The sequence below is a fragment of the Schistocerca gregaria genome, chromosome X, assembly GCF_023897955.1.
Source record: "Schistocerca gregaria isolate iqSchGreg1 chromosome X, iqSchGreg1.2, whole genome shotgun sequence".
In the NCBI taxonomy this organism is placed as follows: Eukaryota; Metazoa; Arthropoda; class Insecta; order Orthoptera; family Acrididae; genus Schistocerca; species Schistocerca gregaria.
Window position 1 is genome coordinate 542,335,776 of NC_064931.1, and position 17,542 is coordinate 542,353,317.

Consider the following 17,542-nt stretch of genomic DNA (forward strand, 5'->3'; position numbering starts at 1 on the left):
CTACTTTCCCTCCTTCCTTCTCCCCCTCACCATCCCCCATCGTTTCCCCTCTGATGTAGGCCAATTGCCCATGTATAGAATGACAGAAAATTTAAAAAATAGTGGAAATAAAAAGTCGTGGGAAATTCAAAGTAGCATAATTGTGCTAATGAGTTTTCCCCTGAATCATATGACATCACCGTGGAAGTAGGGCTGTTGTATTAAGCGTAAGCTGCTAGGAAATTTAAAAAAAATCAGAGTTGTTTCCTTGTCCTGTTAGTGGCAGTAGATCACTTGTGCTAAACCTAGAATCCAAGATGGCTGAACAGGCATACTAGCACAGCTTCATTGATGTCGAATCCAAGATGGCATTCCAGTATCTTGGAATATGAGTGCAACCTCAAAGACATTACAATCCAAAATGTTGAGCTGAGTTTTTCTCGTCAGCCCTATGATGGCACAGTCCGAGGTGGTGGACTCACATTCAGTGACATGAAAAACCTCTTGACATGTTTTCTCCAATGCATATAGATTGTTATTATTCGCTTAGATGTGTAGGGACCTGCAGGCCAATTTATTTACAGCAGGCATGGTTGTCAGGTCACTTGATATAAGTAAAGAATTCAAGATTTCCTCTGACATGACACATATTGCTTGTCCTTAAGTTAAGGTCCATTAGTGCCATGTTTTTATTCAGTCAGTTCAATTCAAATATTAGGAACCCAGTTTCCCTAAGCGTAAAAATGTTGCTAGTCAAGCTGTTCAAACAAAACAGTTGTCACCCTTAGAGTAAAGCTGAATTGCCGTAGGCATAGGTCCATTCAGAATGGCACACCATGAGCCAGGTAATTAGTAGTCGCAGCACCGTCAGACGACAGCTGCAGCTGCAGCCACAGCCACAGCCACAGCCACAGCCACAGCCACAGCCACAGACACAGACATGGACACACCTAATGCCACAGAAACAGCAACAGTCACAGATGCAGCTGCAGCTACAGCCACAGAAACAGCCACAGCTACTGCCACAGACACAGCCACAACTAAAGCCACAGATACTGCTTCAGCCAGAGCTGCATCTGCAACTCCAGCAGCCACTACAGACATAGACACAAACACAGCCTCAGCCACTGCCACTGCTGCATCCATAGTCACAACTGCAACTACAGCATTGGTCACAGACACAAACACAGTCACAGCTGCACACACAGCCAAAACCACAGCCACAGCTGCAGCCACAGCCAACCCATTGCTACAGCCGCAGTTGCAGCTGCAGCTGCAGCTGCAGGTACAAACGCAGATAAAAACATAGCTACAGCCACAGCAGCAGCTGAAGTCACAACCACAGATGAAACCACAGCCACAGTCACAGCAACAACCACAGCTATAGCTGCAGCCATAGCCACAGACACAGATGCAGGCAAAGCCACAGCCACAACCACAGAAACAGCCACAGCCACAGGCACTGAAACAACCATAGCCACTGCCAAAACCACAGCCACAACCACAGCCATGAGCTGCAGCCACAACCAACCCACGACTTCGGCCACATCTGCAACCACAGTTGCAGCCACAGTTACAGACACAAACACAAACACAGTCACAGCCACAACCACCAGTGCAGCCCCAGTGACTGACACAGAAACAGGAACAGCCGCAGCCACAGCTGCAGCCACAGTCACAGTCACAGCCAAAGACGAAGCGACACCCAAAGACGAAGCCACAGCTGAGCCTCAGTGAAAGCCAAAGACGCAGCAGTAGCTGCAACCACTGTACACACACACAGCCTCAGCCACAGCTGCACAATAGCCACAGCCAAAGCTGCAGCCAGAGCTGCATCTCCAGTCACAGCCACAGTTGCAGCCACAACTGCTGTGGCAGGTGCAGCCATAGCCAGAGACGCAGACACAGCTGCAGCCACAGACACAGACACAGCTGCAGGCTCAACCACAGCCACAGCTACAGTCACTGCTGCAGCCACAGTGACAGCCAAAGAAATGGACACAGCTACAGATACAGCCACAGCAATAATCACAACTGCAGCTGCAATCATAGTCACAGCCATTGCACAGTCACATCCACAGCCACAGCCATGTCTATAGTCACAGTCGCAGCCACAGCCATTATCACAGTCACAGGCATAGCCACAGCACAGCTGTAGCCACGGCCATGGCTATGGACAGAGATGCAGCTGCAGTGACAGCAACAACCATAGCTACAGCCACAGAGATAGACACATACACAGCCCCAACCACAGTCACAAGCATAGCTGAAGCTGCAGCCACAGCCACAACCACAGCCATGGCTCCAGACACAGCCACAGCTGCTACTGCAGTCACAGCCACAGCTACAGAGAAAGAGGCAGACACAGGCATAGCTGCAGCCACAGCTACAGCCTCAGGGGCAGCTGCAGTGACAGCCACAGCTGCAGCTGCAGTCACAGCCACGTCTGTAGCTGCAGCCAGGCCCCCAAAGCTGAAGCCACAGCTGTAGTCACAGCCCAGTCACAGCAACAGCTACAGCTACAGCCACAGCTGTAGCCAAAGCCTCAGCTGCAGAGACAGCCTCAGCCACAGATGCAGCTGCAGCCACAGCCACAGCCACAGCCACAGCTGCAGGTGCAGCTTCAGCCACAGCTGCAGCTGCAGCCTCAGCCACAGCCACAGACACATCTGCTGACACAGACGCAGACGCAGTCACAGGCTTCAGTCACAGTCAGCAAAGTCACAGCCGGAGTGGCAGCAGCAGCTGCAGCTACATTCACAACACAGAGATAGCCACAGCTACTGCCACAGTCAATGCCACAGCTTCCATTGTAGCTGCAGGCAACAATGGCACCGCAGCTGACGTATCAGTACCTGCTGCAGCAGCTGCCACAGCACCTGCAGCTGCCGTGCTCAGCACTCATCTACCTGCAGCCCAACACATACATTCTGCAGAGGAGGTCCACAGAATAGGGAGATGAACACTTGTCCTCCTTGGATGGGAAATTTTTTGCGATAGCTCAGAAGCCTGAAAAAGGTTATATGTTTATAAAATTCAAAGCAAAAGTAGTTTTTAAAAACGGGTGAACCGCACAGAAGTTGCTGGATCAACAGTACATTTATTTATTACGTGACTGGTTTCAGAATACTAAAATGCCAACATCTGGAGTAAACTGTAAGGAGCAAAAGAATGTTTTGAAAGACTAGGGCAGCAATTAAAAATGTAATGGACAGGCAGCTATACACACTTAAGAACTTCTAAATCAATTAATAAAAAACACTTAACTGCTGAGGTTTCTTTCCAGTAGAATGGTGTCATGGAACATAAGTTCCATGTCTGAACTATAAAAGGGGGACGTGTGAGTTGATGTAAAAGACATTACAACAAGAAAACAACGGTAAACTGAATGACAGAGGATCTAAAATGCGATAAAAAGGAATCTTGTTGTAATATCGTTTTGTTAAATTCCTAAGTTCCCGCTGTTGTACTCTAGGCACGAAACTTTTATCCCATGTTAATGTTGGGTGGAAGATGACCTCAGTCGGTTAAGTGTTTTTCATCCAAGTAATATCCCATATTCTTTTTTTGTTGATTCATTTAGGAGTTCTGATATGTGCGTAGTTGATTGTTCATTATATTTTTTTGAGGAGTGCTTGCCCTAGTCTTGTAATCCATTTTTTTGATCGTTACAGTTTACATCAGATAATGGAATTTTAGTATTCTGATACTGGTCATTTAAACAATAAAAATATCATGGAGACAGCAACTACTGCGCAGTTTCTTCAATATTTACAAAATAGTCTTGTACAGTTGCGTCTTCCTCACAAAAAGAACTCGTGTAACTGCACAGCGAGAGCCTGATTACTGAGCGTCCGTGGGTGGCACTACCATCAGCCAGACATTTAGTTAGTGGGCTCTGCCGGCCGGACGCGCTGCAACAGCAGTGGTAAGTGATGCACCACACTAGCTATAGGTCAGCGCAGAGCTCCACTGCGGTCCAGCACGTTTGAATTGTGGAAGGTTATCGTGACTGCAACCAACCGACCTCGGGTGATAATTCCATGTGCTACCAAATCTATATATATGCAGCATAGTGCATACAGCAAATCATCTAAGTTTCATATATACTTTATTCTGAAATCACCGAATATTATACCGATATCACTGAGTTTTGCCTTGCAATCGGCGAATATACTCTGTAGTACCGAAATCAATCAGTTTTCTACGTAAATCAGAGAATTTATGGGTCAAATCTACTCCCCTACCGTTTAACATATACATCAAAGAATCGAATTAGTTACTCACTTAGCAAACGACACATGACTGCAACCATTTCATAATATTTTTACATTTAAGTATTCCTACGTCACTATATGGGTTTTATATTGTACACACATATTGCAAATCATTGCCTTTTTATGTCAATTTTATGCCGAAATCAACGAGTATTGAATCTAAATCAATGAAATTTGTACCTAAAGCTGTGAATTTAGCGTAAACCGTAGTCCAGTCCGTTACTCTTTCGTCTGGGCTATACATAACTGTTATGATCCCAGCGGGGCGTCTCTTTGTTCATTATCTGTTGTCATGCTTACTTCATAAGCACTAAAACGAACCTGTAGAACTGATAATACTAGCATCCTCTACGCTATATCCTTTACAGTACGAGACATTTTCCAAGAAACAATCCAACAAATCTAAAGCTTTCCATACATAGGCTGACAAGTCTGTCGACATGATTGCCAAGTGGGTGATCCACGACCCAGTAGCCTGTGTGTTGCCAGAGGGCTCATTGTTGGGTCCGCGGTTTTGGTGCACCGGTTCCACCAGCGAGCCCCTACCTGTTAGCCCCAACCACTAACTCCCAGCCTACACACCATCAGTGCAGACAGGTGGGGTGCGCCAAGTGCTCGTCAGCGTCCACACACTGTGGGACAGGTTGCTGCTGAGATCGGCAAGCCGGTCACCCGACCAGTTCTGCTGTGAATGGGAGCCTGAAGTCTTGCATCTGCTTCTCCTGTACTTTGTGAAGTGAAAGAACAATTCCAATGAAACTGCAAAAGGGTTTCATGGCCATAATCATAATGGTTTGGTATGTTTTTACGCACTTTCACATTTTTGGCAGTACCTCATCTCTCAAGTACATTATGTTTACATACACTGGTGTCCAACATTAAAGCAATAAACCACTATTTCTCTGTCCTGCGACTATAATCATATAAACTGTCAACAGATGTCCATTTGATAGTGTTCTGTGCGGAAGATGGCATTCAGGACAACGGACAACCACGCCAAATATGAAGTCAGGGCACCTGCCAAACGGGGTAGTGTTTGCCGGTTGTCCCACATCCACAATCTCTGTGTGCAGAGTCACAGACGGTGCAGTTATGGTACAGAGAAGACGCCTACCATGCTATCTGTGGTGGAGGGTCATAGGGAGAGTGGAAGCAGCACAGTCGCAAGGTGAATCGTTTTAGTGCTTCTCAGAGGTGGTGACAGTTCATATAGACCGAAACTATAACCTAATGACCGGGATAGAGCCGACTGTGTGTGTCATCAGAGAGAGCGGACCCTTATTTGGCTGTAAGGGCACGACAGTACCGCCTTAGTACTGCACGGCAACTGGCATCTGACCTCGCAGCACCACTGGACGTGTTGTATCGAGGCAAACGGTGTCCAGAAGACTTCAGCAGAGTGACCTGCTGTATGCGCACCTCTGACGCGTCGTCAGAGAAGGGAACGTCTAGAGTAGAGTCGCCAACGTGCCATCTGGAGAGTCGAAGAGTGGACCAATGTTCTTTCAAAGGTGAGCCCCGATTTTGTCTGGAGGATAATTCTTGACGGAACGCATTCACATCTGGAGGGAACGTGGAACACGATTTCGGGACCCAAACATTGTGGAAAAAGACCTATATCGAGGAGGATTCCTAATGATGTGGGCAAGAATTACGTTGACCATTCGAACAGCTCTTTGTGAAATTGTATGGGTAAATCGGCATGGTTTAACTGGCGTCAGGTATCGTGACAACGTCTCTCATACGCTTCTGTTACGAGACGCTGTGGGCGCAGACTTCGTACGGATGGACGATAATGCTCGACCTCATAAAGCAAAGGTTGTCGATGTTTTCTTGAAAATGGAAGATACTTCACACACGGCGTGGCCTGCTCGCTCTCTCGATTTGAATTCTATAGAGCATGTCTGGGGTGTACTAGGGAGACGGGTTGCATCATGTCAGCATCCACCAACCACTCTCCAAGACTTGCGAGCAGCTCTGCAGGAAGAGTGGGCGTTATTGCCTCAATGTGAGATTGACGACATCATTCACAGCATTTCCCGACGTTGTTAGGCCTGTATTGCTGCCAGAGGTGTTCACACTCTATACTGAGCACATTAACCAGTTGCCAGAATGAGTGCGGAAATTCGTTACGTTGAAAAAAAACGTAGAACATTTTTGTCTATCATTATTCATGTTGCAGCTGTTTACCTCCTGTATTCTTTACATTTTTCTACTATACTATAATTCGTAGCAAAATAAACGCAACATTGCAAAATTTCCGTTTGTTGCTTTAATTTTGGACACCAGTGTTTTTAACTGATGATATACTTTTCATTTCTCTGAAAGTCTCTAGAATGGTACAGTGTTCACGTATTTCGAACATGTTTCGAACATGCCTATGGTAAATTGTCATCTTGTCATTTGTCACAGTTCGTTATTCGTTGCATTTGCAAGAGAATGTTCTCAATACACATCTCACTGGTCAGTTCAATGAAAGCGAACTCCTTTACAGAAATATATATGTGCAGTCCAGCAGCGTTTTAGATTTGATCTTAGTAGTATGCTGCCGTTATTGTATTAATGTCACAAATGGGACGGAACTCAAGCTCAACATATGTTTCTCTCATAATAACTGTCAGGCACATGGTTAGAGAAATGTGTGTTTTACACCTCAAGCCAATGTAGCACAGTTTGGCCCTTGTACCACAGACACCCGTCGTGCTGGAAGACAGGACACAGTTCGTTAAACTCGACCAGCGAATGTCCCACAGCTTAATAAACATTGACAGCCATCGACATCCAACATTTCTACAGGAATTCTAAATCATTTCTGATGAATGTGTATGTGTGTTTCGTGCAACAACATGCTTGTGTTGGAACTCTTTTCTGGACAAGTTGCAGATGGTCGTGACACAGAGGTCTGCTGTTACAATTTACGCCGCATTTAACATGCGAGCTTAAGGTTGCTGACAGATCGAGTGTGCAGATGAATCAGTTCTATGGCGGTTTAATCCTAGTGTGTCTGTACAGAACTCCCATAAATTACTGGTGTAGAGCTGACTTCCAGTAGCATTCCAGACGCATTCGGATCAGACGAATTTGATGGCTAAGACATCAATGCGAAAGCTACTCAAATCACTGTAGCACGATTTAGTCTTACACTACAATCAATTATAAGGGTGCTTGTTTGGGAAAATGCGCTGTTGTGGTTCTTAAAGATGTGTAATCGTAATGGCTCATTTGGTAGAGAACTAGTAGTAGTTGTTGTAGGTGCAGTACTTTCGTTCCATAGATTCAAACAGTAGGTACCATGCCAAATTCAGTAAGGCAGTGGGAGTAGATTCATATTATAGATTGCAATAGTTTCCCGACTGGATGTAGAGGTAGTAGTAGTAAATTCATAATCATAGACTCTCAACTGTCTATATCACAACGGCCACACAATCATTTGTTGAGTGATAGTATAATACTTTAACTAATATTGATTTTTCCAATTCAAATTCAATTCAAATTTGATTCAATTCAATTCGGTCTCAATTCATTCTCAACTACTGCAATGACCACACAATCTTTTGATGGGTGGTAGTGTTATTCAGTACCCAACACTGATTTTCACTGTAGGTTTACCTTGGTGTACCGGAAATTTGATGTTCATGCAGACGAAATATTAAACTGCTGTCATCCTTCCTACATACTGAAAGTGATCTAATTTCCAGAACTGGATTTTTAATTGATTTTAGTTGATTCCCCACATAAAATGAAAGTGTTTTACTTTTTATATAAGACAGCTAGCACTGAAAGACCTGAGTCGAAACAAGGCCCCGGGAGTAGACAACATTCCATTAGAACTACTGACAGCCTTGGAAGAGCCAGTCCTGACAAAACTCTACCATCTGGTGAGCAAGATATATGAGACAGACTTCAAGAAGAATATAATAATTCCAATCCCAAAGAAAGCAATTGTTGACAGATGCGAAAATATCAGTTTAATAAGTCACGACTGCAAAATACTAATGCGAATTCTTAACAGACGAATGGAAAAACTGGTAGAAGCCGACCTCGGGGAAGATCAGTTTGTATTCCGTAGAAATATTGGAACACATGAGGCAATACTGACCCTACGACTTATCTTAGAAAATAGATTAAGGAAAGGCAAACCTACGTTTCTAGCATTCATAGACTTAGAGAAAGCTTTTGACAATGTTTAATGGAATACTCTTTCAAATTCTGAAGGTGGAAGGGCTAAAATACAGGGAGCGAAAGGCTATTTACAATTTGTACAGAAACCAGCTGGCAGTTGTAAGAGTCGAGGGACACGAAAGGGAAGCAGTGGTTGGGAAGGGAGTGAGACAGGGTTGTAGCCTCTCCCCGATGTTATTCAATCTGTATATTGAGCAAGCAGTGAAGGAAACAAAAGAAAAATTCGGAGTAGGTATTAAAATCCATGGAGAAGAAATAAATACTTTGAGGTTCGCCGACAACATTGTAATTCTGTCAGAGACAGCAAAGGACCTGGAAGAGCAGTTGAACGGAATGGATATTGTCTGGGAAGGAGGATATAAGATGCACGCCAACAAAATCAAAACGAGGATAATGGAATGTAGTCGAATTAAATCGGGTGATGCTGAGGGAATTAGATTAGGAAATGAGACACTTATCGTAGTAAAGGAGTTTTGCTATTTGGGGAGCAAAATAACTGATGATGGTCGAAGTAGAGAGGATATAAAATGTAGACTGGCAATGGAAAGGAAAGCGTTTCTGAAGAAGAGAAATTTGTTAACATCGAGTATAGATTTAAGTGTCAGTAAGTCGTTTCTGAATGTATTTGTATGGAGTGTAGTCATGTATGGAAGTGAAACATGGACGATAAATAGTTTGGACAAGAAGAGAATAGAACCTTTTGAAATGTGGTGCTACAGAAGAATGCTGAAGATTAGATGAGTAGATCACATAACTAAAAGGAGGTATTGAATAGGATTGGGGAGAAGAGAAGTTTGTGGCACAACTTGACTAGAAGAAGGGATCGGTTGGTGGGACATGTTCTGGGGCATCAAGGGATCACCAATTTAGTATTGGAGGGCAGCGTGGAGGGTAAAAATCGTAGAGGGAGACCAAGAGATGAATACACTAAGCAGATTCAGGAGGATATAGGTTGCAGTTGGTACTGGGAGATGAAGAAGCTTGCATGGTGAGCTGCATCAAACCAGTCTCAGGACTGAAGACCACAACAACAACATAAGACATGTAATATTTCCAACGGATTTCTAAATGGCGATAGTTGAGGAATCTGAAGACGTGAGCGATGTGTGAAAAATAGTCGTAATCTACTGGTGGGGGTAGTGGGACTTCTACACTAGCAAGCTTACGCGTTCCATAGGATGTTTGAATAATTTTCCCATGAATGCCTGTACAACTCCTCCAACAAAGGCGCTTGTGCAAGAGGTCTTTCTGCTCATCACGACAATGGGTCCCCGGAGACGTGATGTGAAACGACATTGAAATACGTTAGAATATAAAGAAACATTTGCGACAATCGTCGAACTTAAGATTTATTCAAGGTCTTGAGGAGTTTGATTTTATTAATCCTACACTGAAATACTTCGGAGGAAGTGTGGATTTTGAGCTACGGCTCCAGCCATGTCTCACTATTGATCACAAACCACAGAAACAGAGATTAACGTGGGCCCGGGAACCCTGGCATTGCACACACGAAGTGCGGGAAAGCTCATCTTCACTGATGTGTTTTGATACACGTTGAAACACGCCATATTGAAACCTGTACGATACGATAATCACATAGGAGAAAATCGTAGCCATCTCCAGGAGGCATCACACTAATATTGTGTAACACCCACTCTAACTTTGATAATGACCTCAATTCGGCGAGGAAGAGAATCAACAAGTTTCTTCTGGTGTGCCATATACAGCAGAAATCATTCGTTGATGATTACATCCCTTAGAGTTTCCAAAATGCAGGGTTTTTGATTGGTAACCGTCACTCGCTGTACCAAATATTCCCAGGCATTTTCTGTTCGGTTAAGCTCTGGTGATTTAGCAAGCCAGTTGTGGAGTGATAGATTGCCTGAGTATTCGGCAAACAAGGAACTTTTGCAGCCCTGTGAATAAGACTCTTATCATCTTGGAAGACGTGTGTGACCATATGTGTAAAAGAAAAGGCAAGACTCAGTCATCGAGAACGTTGAAATAAACATCCCGCCTCACGTTCACGGTATCCTGAGTGAGTGAGCCCATGTCATGGTTGGAAATATCTGAGGACTATCTTGGACATGAAGTATGTCCTCCACACAAATCTCTCGTTGGGCAGGTGATGCACTCGACGTCTTTCATTATTTGAAAAGAGACAAATTCGTCAGACCACAATACTAGTCTCCAGACAGCTATTGTCCAGTTTCTGTGTTGTCTGGTTCTTTGAAGACGCGTGGCTTTATGTGGCTCTTTGAACAAGGGCCTTTTGTAAGGTACACGACTCTAATCGTCCATTGTATGCTGTTCCATTTGCAATGTTCACTCGGATACTCGTTGAGATCGACTTGTACTTACTGACAGCAGCAATTCCTGCTGTGTTTGAAACCGATCGTCGTTGATAAGGGTACCATTCGTCACAGGTCCTAGTCGGTTATGATCGTATTACGATCACTTTTCTTACTGAGAATTAAATGGCCGCGAGTGGCGCACCATTGTCTGTAGACACGGTGGATAGTCCGTTTTTCTGACCAAGAAGTTGGGCAGTTTCATTCACGGTATGCTCATGAGTGCGTCCAAACACAGTAGATTCTCTGAGTCATACTGTCACGTGTGCAAGTAAAACTGTCTTACTGCACTGAGTCTACGCAGCTGAGTGGCCAAACACTTCACTGCCTAAACTTACTTCAGCTGTGAAAGGTCACATGCGCGCCTAATACCATCTTTACAACATCTACAGCGCTCCAAAGCGACCAGTGTTGTCTTTCAAATGATACCTACTAGGGTGTGCTGAAAAATAATGCCTCCGAATTTTTTATGTGAAAATCTTTAAAACTTTTTAACTAAAATAAACGTTATTAACATTCCATATCTTTATTCTTCATGTGTACATATTTATTTCTTAACACAGTCATTCTGGACGAACACATTTTTGCCAACGAGAGATGAGTTTGTTGACACCGTCACTGTCGAATGTTTGACCCTGTTGACGGAGCCACAACCTCACGTCTGCTGGCAACGCTTCATCACTATCATAGTGAAGTACTTGAACGTGTTCTTTAAGTTTAGGAAACAGGTGAAAACCGGATAGGGCCAACTCGAGACTCTTTGGAGGCTGACTGATGACAGTGGACTTGAGACGTCGTGTTCTTACAGATGTCATGGTACTCGTGTGCGGTATGGCATTATTATGCTGAAGGAGAGGGTGCTCCATATGCGGACGACCTCTTCGAATTTCAAACTCGATTGCCGCGCCCTGTTTCTTATGCACTGACATAGTTACATTATACTCAGCCATGTTACACGCTGGAATTCAGAGCCCTCTATCGGCAGAGGGTAGCAAATACGTAGACATGAGGAATAAAGATGTAGAATGTTAAGCCGTTTGTTTTATTTAAAAAGCTTTAAGAGTTTTCACAAAAAAAATCGGCGGCACTACTTTTCAGCACGTCCTCATAGTATTTTGTGCAGCGAGCTTGCACCTCACTTGTCAATGCGGCTGCTGTATTAGACTTGCAGTGTGGTAACCCTCATGTGTGTGTGTGTTTGTGTGTGTGTGTGTGGGGGGGGGGGGGGGATAGGGAGGTGTGTTTATGGAGAATGGTGCAGACTCCTTGAACCATCTGCCATTGTCTCTCTTTAACAAACAAAACAGGAATTTACTGTTTGATCATATTCACAGGTTTATTCACGTGCAGTACCTGACTGGCAATCTGTACCTTCAACTTTTGTCCAAACTGTTTAGGAGCACTCCATAGACATGAGAAGCTCAGTTGGGGGACAAGGGCGGTATCACCACACAATGTGGTTTGCCTACTTCAGACGCAAGCATACATTCAGGGGCCAACTTTTGTTCTCTAAGAGGATTATGACACCTTGGCGATAATCCGTCCTTTTGATTGACAGGTCCTTAACCTATTGTTCAGTTAAATAGTTTCCCATCTCACATCGACTCTCCCCCTCCTCCTCCACCTCCCCCACATCCCTGGGGACTCCCATCGCCACCACAGGCACATTATTGTTATCAATTTGGTTGACTAATTAATTAAACCTATCAATTAATTAAACCCTCCCTCTCTTGGAACACCTCCCAGCTCTCGTCCTCCCCTCTCCCACCTCGAAACTGAAAGGGAAAGGACTCCGTTGATTGGCCATTTGGCAGGAAATAGATTGCAGTGTATGGAATATTGTTTAAACAGTTTAGACAATGTGTGGATATTGTTTATTTAAACGACTTATGCGATACAAGGCGGTGTATGGAATATAGTTTGTTTATTCAGTTAAAGAATTTGCCAGCAATTGGATTGCAGTGCATGGAATATTGTTTGAACAATGTAGACAATGTGTGGAATATTGTTTATTTAAATAATTTACGCAATACAAGGCGGCGTTTGAAATATAGTTTATTTATTTAGTTAAACAATTTGTCAGAAAATTTACAGGATACAAGATGGTGTATGGAATATAGTTTATGTAAAGAATTTGTCAGGAAATAGATTGCAGTATGCAATATTTAAACAATGGCGGCGCTTTTTATTCTGATCGCGCTTGGAAACACTGAGTAGGCGTACCTTATATTTGCTACCAGACTCAGAGATGTTAAGGGTATTATTATTTATTTTCCTCACTTTTCGAAGCTCACTGTTGTCTAAGCAGAGACGGGAAAATCAGAACAATTACACATCTAAAAGTGCATGATGTATTTCGAAACCCACAGTCACTTTCTGCAGACGGACAAATTACTAGAATCACAGACGCAAACTATTTTGTACAGATCGAGAAACATGCAGCATCCATATTTCACTGACAGTTAAACCCTGCAAAAGTGGCCTACAGATCGTGAATGGAGTGAAGTACGATATAGCAACGACCGTTTGTGGTCTCCCGTGCGTGTGTCTCTCGTCAGGGCACCGTCACAAAGGTAAAAACTGCCAAATGCCCTACTTACAGATCACACTAGTAAATACCACTGACCATGGACCGCATATAGGTCTCCTTGATTTCGCGGCCCCCAAACAAAGCATAAAATGGCGGCATTCTGTTGATTAGGAAATTCTTCCTTCTCAAGAGGCCACTCCCCGTTTGTCTTTATGAGCCAAAGTCGGAAAACATGCAGAAGAAGATTTGTATCTCTCCTCAGAATACAGTGTTCCTATTGGGTAATGCTGGATACAAAGGGAGAGCTGATGCAAGTTAGATATCAAAAATCGAGTGAAATAAGCCATTTGCACTGCCCTGTCAAATTAATTGTTTAACAATTTACAGGAGTCAAATAGATCGTTTGAAACACTCACCTCCACATTACGATGATCCTCCTCCTTAATAAAACATATTTTCAACGTTTGAGAATCACACACAACCATTATGCAAGTCAAGTAATGGAATTTCCACCACAAATAGATTGTAGCGCTAAATATATCTGACTTCTTGTATGCACCAACGTCTGAGAGCACAAACACCCTCCTCCAACATAAGGTTCCACTACACATATCTGGTGAAAAAAAAATCCCCCCGATCTCACAAACTAGTAGCGATCGCGAGACACACACCGTTCGCCATATACAGGGTAGCCCCCATCCGCACTGACCTGGAGAGAGACCCACACCCGTGCAGGCCATGCCCACTCATACTGAATGCATGCGTCCACGCAATACAACTATCAGACACAATAAGCTGACTAGTCGGGAAATGGATATCACGAGTGGAAGCAGTGACATATGAAATGATAGGTGGAATTTCAAATTTCGACGTGTATTTATACCATCACAATTGTAGAGTTAAATGTATTTTCCTTTTAAAAGTACTGTAGAATTCCCAAACTGGTTCTCTCTTATTCATTCGGAAGGAGGGAGGAAGGTTCTACTGTGTGGTAGAATAGAGAAAATAGCAAATACCATGCAAGACAGAGTCTACTGCGATGTATTGAGAAGCACCAAACAAGACACACTTTAACCAGTATTCAATCCGTAGCATTAGTTCTTATGGCTCGATGTCGGAGATAGCTGAAAACACATGTACATCTTGCACACTCATGTCCCGAGGTCCACATGCAGTGCGCCCATCCCCTCGTACACCACCAGCGCCAACGTAAAGAGGTCAGTGAAACTTACTGCAGCGGCCGCAATCGCAGTCGTCGACGAACGTGTATACCAGAGTGCACCACCTCCGGCCATGGAGGGCATCCATGGATGATCGGATGGGTAGAAATTCGGATGTTACCAATACGTCCAGTGCAAATGTCCATCATTTTGAATCTTCTCTCACGCAACTTATACGTGTCCGCTCCTGTCACACTCACCCAGCACTGTGGTCACTTCGCCAGCCCTCGCTGCCGTGGCCAAGAACACAGGTCAGCGCATTCTTTGTACATGTCACAGGTTGAGCTAATCTGTTACTTCCAGCTGCTGACTCCTCGCGACCGCGCTTACTGGCAACTGCGGTGCACTGCAAAACAATCAGCTGCACCTTCGACATATATAGAAGTTCTAAACAATTTCAGTCCAACATAGAACCACCACTTAAAAAAATCTGCTATACCCAATCTAAGGTAACGATGTTGTTCAACATACTCCCCGAGTTTCTCATGCGAAATGTACATTCATCCCGTTTATACGAGTTATTTTCGGAGCTAGTGGAAATCGGACAACACAAGCGTTTTCACGTCGCTGAAATATCGTCACTTGTTGTAAGAATCCTGTACATTACTGTGGGATAGGCTATATTCCCTTTAAGTATTCTTCCATAAGGTAGAAAAATACCTTATCTTGTCTGTCTTGTCCTGCGTCACAGGACATTAAACTCATTTTGGCTCATGCTGGAGTGCTAAGATCTACCACTGTTACAGGACTCCTCCTCTCTTTCGAACTCTCTGTTAAGGTAACAGCACAGAAAAGTTGTAAATGCAAGGTGTATACTACGTATCACTTTTTAAATTTGGTAATACATGTAATTTTGTTCCGATGGTCATCTCTCCCAGTGTAGGTTCAAATGGTTCAAATGGCTCTAATCACGATGGGACTTAACATCTAGTTTCCACCACCTATTTCCTCCATCTTTGAGCTTCCAGCACAGCAACGGCAGTAACAGTGGCGGTCCACTAGCGACATGTCACAAGATGTATAAAAAAAACTTCTTCTATGACCATGAATTACCTCTGTCAACAATGTTGGCACCATCTCCTGTGTGGTAACAACAGCAAACCTCATGTATTAGAGTGTTTCTTTTCACAATTATATACAGTAAATGTGAGTTGTTGTAAGCGTGTAGTTGTGTGCATGTCCTTTGGTCATGAGTTCATTACTCTGATAGTATTTGAAAACCCTCAGTTTAGCTCCAAGAATGTTCAGCTTTCATTATATGAGTGGTGACAATACATGAATGTTTGTCAATGGTGGCTCTTGCCTTCAACAATAAAACAGCTCTCTTTATGTTACTGAGCTTTCACACATTCCGTGTTGCTGACTACAAAAACAACTAAAATTATCAGTTATGCGGATAGGTTAGACTACACCCATTTACAGAAGGCAACATTCAGAACTCGATGTGTGCCTACCTCTACCATCCAGTGTGCAGTGAGTGACCATGTCAGGTGGTGATACTATGTATCTGGATTTTTTTTTGGCAATGTGTGGTAAGCTGTTTCAAAGCTGATTATTGAGAACATTTCTGAGGATGTAGTCATAAATACTCTGTTATGTGTTCTGATACTATCACAGCATGTGTAGTACATCACCATTATCTGAAGTGGGCAAAAAAATGCACGTGTACTTGCATGTTTTAATCTTCCCTGCAATGTTTTCCCAAATGGAAAGTAAATCAAATATTAGTACGTTATTTCAAGTGAAAATGCAGTGTCATTGCAGCTTGGTCAATAGTGTCCTTGTATTAAGAGAAAAAAAATGAGTGCCTCCATTACCAGCTGATTCTAAGCTATATAACAGTTACACAGTTTTAAATGCAGTGGCACTATCCAAAACTATCTGATAGGTTTTTTTATAAATAAACAAAGCAAGAAAGAGTTATAGATATTTGATAATTTCTGATTTATTCACTAGATATACGATAATTTTTTTGTGCAGAGATAAATAGCACTGACAGGAAATTACAGAGGTATATTTTTCTCTGGTGGATATCTTAATGCCTAGATACTACAGAGACAGATTTGTATTTTATGTAGCATTAGTGACTGGATACTAACGACTAGAAAAAAATATTACAGAGATTCATTTCATACGGTTTAATGGCTAGAAACGTTTTTCAAATTACTACCACACCTTCCATGACGGTCTAAAATAAATGTTATATTTTCTGATGCAATATTAGAGAGAATCTAGATTTTATATAGCTGTCACAATATTAGAGATACTTTCTGATATACACATGTTTTAATGTTGTCATAATTTTCTACATTTTTGACAACAGAATTTTTATTTTAAAATGAGAGATGAATAAAAAATATATGCACATATGCGCCAATAATACTGGCATAACTAGCAGCAGATGAAGGGAAAAACTATATATGAGGGTTGGAACTTAAGTAGTGGCAACTATTTATTCACAACCTATACAAAAGAGTTACGTGTTTGTATCTGTTACTGTCCTTCAAAGTAGTCACCAGCGTTGTGTAGAACCCGTTGCAGCGATGTGAAACGAATAGTATACCGTCAGCAGAGCCTGTTCTATGATGCTTCAATCTCTCCAGGCGTATTTCATGACGAAATAAATCTCAGGTGAAGATCCTGGTGTGAGTGTACAAAGGACACGATATTTCAACAATCGCCTTGTTGCCAACATCAGGTGATGTGATGGCAACAAGGTCGATTGCCGAAATATTGTGTCCTTTGTACACTCACACCAGGCTGTTCACCTGAGATTTATTTCGTCAGAGAATGTGCTGTTGATGGTGCGAATGGAGAGGTCTACTGCCTGTCGAATCTTTAGAACGGTTCAGAAGAGAATGCCACGAAGTGGTTCCTTCATCTTCGGAATCAAATCAAACTCACAAGGACGTAAGTCCGGGGGGTATGGTGGATGGTACAGTACTTCCCAGTCCCATCGACTAATCAGAGCAGCCAAAACTTGCACTGTGTGTGCCCACACAT